This window comes from Simochromis diagramma, unplaced genomic scaffold (assembly GCF_900408965.1).
Source record: "Simochromis diagramma unplaced genomic scaffold, fSimDia1.1 OVJJ01000644.1, whole genome shotgun sequence".
Lineage (NCBI taxonomy): Eukaryota > Metazoa > Chordata > Actinopteri > Cichliformes > Cichlidae > Simochromis > Simochromis diagramma.
Genome location: NW_024387201.1, coordinates 1113930 through 1119105, shown reverse-complemented (window position 1 = coordinate 1119105; position 5176 = coordinate 1113930). Strand labels below are relative to the sequence as shown.

Sequence of the window (5176 nt, the reverse complement as noted above, 5' to 3'; positions counted from 1 at the left end):
GCCGACAACATGAAATAAGCAAAGATAAGGCTCTAGATTTAAACATAGAAACTAAAGCACGGCTCATCAGGTGTAATATCTTTACATCTTTCATTTCCTTGGTCTGCACTGGACTGGCTGTACCTTAGACTCCAGGGCTGTGTGTGACAGGTGGGATAGCCCCGCACACTCACACTGGGTATGCAGAAGAAAGGCTTTTTTGGTCCTTGAAGGTTTGGAAATTAGTCAATTAATAAAACAGATTATTAGTACAATTGGAGATAAATGATCTGACCACGCCTCCAAACACGCCCCTAGCTCTACAAGCTTTTCGTTCTTGTTTTCTTGCCCCAGCCTCCCTCCCCTTTTTCAGTTCTTTCACGTCTTCTCTTCTCATTAGTAAACGGGGATCCCTCCCATGCCTTCCCCAAACCACAGCTCAGTGCACATTTAATCCTCTATCTACTAAAAACGCTGTCAAACCTAAAATAAGGACGTGGGCCCAGCTCGTGAATGCACTCATCGAAGAGCAGGATGAAGACCAAGGCTCAATTCTGTCTAACACCGAAGATGCCAACAACACCATGAACATACTGAGAGTGTGTGGTGATGGCTTCAGACTGCTTCTCTTGTTTGAGCGTCAGTCCTCGTGTGCGCACGCTGCAGGCACAGCGCTCTGTGCTCGGCACAGCTAAACAAAAACTACCATAAAAGCTGTGTGATTAAGTTTGGCTTCATTAGAGTGTGACATCAGTGTGGGCCTGTAATATTTACTGAGGGGCCAGTGGACATCCACCGGCTGCGGTTACAGAGTGGAACCTCCTTTTCTTCAGCTCCGTGTAGTGCATTTATTCTGTGACTGAGCTGTGCTGAGCTGCCTCTTGTGTTCCCCCTTTTTTATGCAAATGGCTGCTCAAATGGCATTTATCGCAGTGAGGTTTACGCCACATGTAACGCTGCTGCTGCCGCTGAGCCTCACACACACTCACACTCATGCACGCACACACTCATAGCTGAGAAAACAAAATGTCCACCACGAGCAGTCGACAGCTCAATTTATGCATTGAGGAAAGCGGCGTCTAGATAAACAATTACCCCTGGCTCAAATGGTCTATAACCAGCTTTTTCTGCGTTGCCAGCCGGGCCAATACATCATGAATATGGATTCCATCTCCATGTCTGATGGCACATTCTGAACCTTAACAGCCGTGTAAAATCCATTTAAACACTTAATAGGATCAGCTCGAGTCATACAGCCACGTCCTCACATGCATCGCCTCCCGTGATTGTGTGCCGCAGATTTCCGTATCGCCGGGCTTTTCCGAGCCTTTAAGAAGCAGTTTCTGTGCTGCCACGTCGAATATAAAAGTTAGAGTCACTTAGACATGCTTGTGACTGTAATTATACAAATCATCCCAGTCATTACCACTGCAGATTATTCCAATAATGCAATTAATGCTTAACACTTGGCTTAGCTGATAATTACTGCTCCTTTGCTCGTGGAAACAAACAGAGCAACATGCTTAAACGTGTGTAGGAGGATGTAAACCGGAGCATTTGTGGGGTAATGACAAATCCAAAAAGGAGCCTCCTCCCCTGCTCTGCATGTCCACTCTGCCGTAGCGTGGACGCGGTCCTCTCGCTGTTTGCTACCTGCAACTGTGTTTGTTGCTGCTGCGGGGCTTCAGCTGGCTGGCACCGCTGCTGTCATCTCATGTTGCATTGTGTAAACACCTTACATCTAGCTCCACTGCTACAGCCTGCGATGATTCCTTTGTTTGCATTAAAAAGCAAACACATGCATCGAGGCAGTCAACTGTCGCATTTCCTGACTGATTTTGGGCTCTTCAGTGGTGTGTGATGAGCACACCGTGATGTGGTATAAAGTGTTGTGTTAGTCGCTGTGTGTGCCAGCCTGTGTTTGGACTGTTTCAAAAGAGCTGCTCTGCTGTAAAACCCACTGTTGACATGTCCTGTCAAATGCAACGCTCAATTTCTTTGAGGCGTGGATGAATGAGGCATTGTGTGCTGAGAGTGACGCCTATCTAAAGTGCATGTGTGCTCCTGTGCTCGTGCACTAATGCTGTTGTGTGCTGACGACATGCTGCTGCAGCTGCTGATGACTACGGTGATCCCTTTAGGCTAACCACTCTTTTCAACACATGTGAGGTTGTCCTGTAAGTGTGCCTTATTTCTGTCAATAAATTGTGGCTGTAAATACAAATAAATCCCTCTCTTCAAATTGAAGTGTGAAACGAAGCATTAATTAACAACTTGTGTATACACACACACACACACACACACACATTGATGTGGAAAGAGGCCTTTACTGTGTGCTTGAGGCCTGTTTCATATCATAACACAAAATAAAAAATACACGAGGTGAGAACTGCATTAGTGTTAAATATTCGGGTTAATAACTTGAACACTTTCTGTCCCCACACTCTGTTGGCCTTTTCCCCTCAGAGAGTAAAAACAAAACGATCTCCTCTGTCCTGCTCTTTGGCAGTTAAGTCCAAAGAGGCGGAAATATCCAGTGTATTTAAAAAAGGCAGACGAGCTGTGAAACTTTCATTTGTAAATAGTAGATATTTTTTACTAAATTGCCAGGTTTCTTCAAACTACACACACACAAGCAGTAACGGCTAAAAAATGTGACTGACGAGCAGATTTTAAAATCGTTTCCTCTTTTTCAAAAAGAGCCATTTCTATCCCTCTTATTTTCACTTCTTTACATTAACTAATAGAATTTTCATCAGTTCAAAAAAACAAAGAAAAGCAAGAAAAGAAATATCAATACACTCCTGAAAAATGTGTTGTGACCTTACAAGATCCACCAAAGGATTTGCTGCCCTGGGTTTGCTTCAGTCGTGCATCTCTGCACCCTGACGGAAAGACCTGCAGGCTCTTAGTGCTGCAGAAATGCCATGGGTTCAGCACGCATCATAATTTTGGTATTCTACTAAAGACTGAAAATTTTAAATAACAATAAAAAAGATCTTCTTTTTCATAATATATTAAAACTGTTCGGACAGCCTTGAGGACAAAACGGGGCTTTCAAGCACTTTTCATTTTAATAAGCTTCACAAAGAAAAAAACCCACAGATTAAATTCAGGGAACATTTAACTGCAGTTAATTAATCGTTATTTATTGTTAAAAGACAATGAAATTTTTAATAGATGCCACTGAAGTTTAAAAACTTTATGAATGGTAAATAAATATGATCACAGCAGAGGAACAGATGCATGTGGTGCTTTTAAAAAACTGAAACAAATCCTTCTAATACCTGTTGCAGAGGCAGACGGGATGATGAGGGTTATTGTTTTTATTTGGATAGGCCGAGCCACCGAAACGCAACGGAGGACTGTGGCTTTGATCACCCTGCATGTTGAACGATGATGCTGTAATGCATTCAGAGCGCCTTTAACAAGCGTCTACGTGTCTGTGGTTCGTTTTCATCAGTCTCACCTTTGCTTCGCACCTTGAATTATTCGGAACGCGCTCAGCAATGCAACTTTGTTACAGAACAACAACTGGTCATCACTGAAAAACACACATAAAAATGTAAGTAAATATAGTGAATATAAAAATAGAAATATAATGTAATCGTCTCTTATCGACTGTAATAAATATTACATTTATTCTTTTTTTTTTAAACCACCAAAATAGTGACATAAATAAAATTAAGTCATATCTACTAATAAATAAAATCTGCTAATAATTATTATGAATCGGGGTGACATTATTTGTTTAGGGTAAAACACCAAATAACATGATAACAACACACTCACTTTACAATTTGTTATTGATGGTTATGATTGGGTTTTTTTGCATGTTGGGTTAATTGGTGATTATAAATTGGCTGTAGGTGTGAATGCACGCTCGAATGGTTGGTGAAGCCAGACTATCCCCCTGTGACAGCTGCGATCGTCTTCAGGCCCCTGTGAACATGAACGAATTGGATAAGCAGAAAAAAAAAATAATATAATGAAAATATTGAGCCTACAAAGTCCATTGAGGTGAATCAGTATAAAGTGACTCATTACTCTCATCATCCAAATAATAGAACTACATCATATTTTAGCGTGAGACCTCTCTAACCCACAACTACTAAACAATTAGAGAACCTGACGCCATTGTTATTCACACCAGATTACTGATCTACTGTCAGTGGTTATTTGCATCCTCTTATCACTAAGCAACAGATTACCATATTACATCCTATTTAATTTAGCCTGCAAATACCCCAAGCATCTTAGTGCCTTTTATCTCTTGTAATCCTGTTAAAACCACAGTAATTGGAATCACAGAAATAACCCCACTAGACCAAAAACACTCAGTGTAGCCAAGGAAAATTTCACTGTTTTTATTGGACAGCAGTGATTCCAAAAGACAAAATCTATTTAACAATATCTGCTGTTTTCTTTTTACATCTGCAGGCGTCGATCCTTTCATTGAATCCGTTTTCAAATAGGACATTTAGTGTAAAAGGTAAAAAGAAATCCAGTCTTCACACTGTGCTGAAAAAAAAGTGTGGCCTGGAAGTTCAAACATGGCTCTTTTTGTATGTTGCAGTGTATTATTAGGAAGGAGTTTACAGCCCTGTGAAAGCTGCACAGCTATTGGTTGGGGATGTTTTCAGGCCACTCATTACTTATTAAACACACTATTAGTGAAAATTGACAGTAATGATGGGAAAGATAGGACCCAGGCTCATTTGGCAGAACCGCCACAGGAAATATTCAGCTTTTGTACCAATTAATTATGCATCATCTTTACTTTGCTCTCTGTAGACCGAAACTGGGTGTAATGTAGCAGAACACACTGCAGTAGGTGAAAAGGAAAAACCCTCATTATAAACAAATAGAAAGAATACAAGACTACATTTTATTTTGTAAGCTCAAGTGCATTTAAACAAAATAGTTTAAAGCCAAATGGATTTGAATTTTAAAAGAGGTTGTGTTATAGGTCAGTATTCCCTCACGTTACTCCTATTTCATGAAATCATTAAATTTGAAAATAACAAACAACGAAATAAACGATGAAAATGTTTTGGTATTTTCCAGTCGCCCTCTAAGCTGATGCTTGTACCTTAAAAAAGCAGAGAAAGCTGTGCACTTTCATTATGTTTAGTTTAATACAGCAACTGCTCTAATCTTAAATCACACTCGGTTCTATATTTTTATTCTTTTCAGC

At 40.4% G+C, this 5176-nt stretch overlaps 1 protein-coding gene across 1 annotated transcript in view; it reads left to right on the top strand.

Moving 5' to 3' along the window:
• LOC120745984 overlaps positions 1 to 1059 on the top strand; it is a 17358-nt gene extending 16299 nt beyond the window's left edge. Inside the window, exon 3 of the mRNA XM_040051218.1 lies at positions 1 to 1059. This exon is cut by the window's left edge and continues 1147 nt beyond it. The gene's annotated coding sequence lies outside the window, so the exon portion shown is untranslated.
• The last annotated feature ends 4117 nt before the right edge of the window (positions 1060 to 5176 follow it).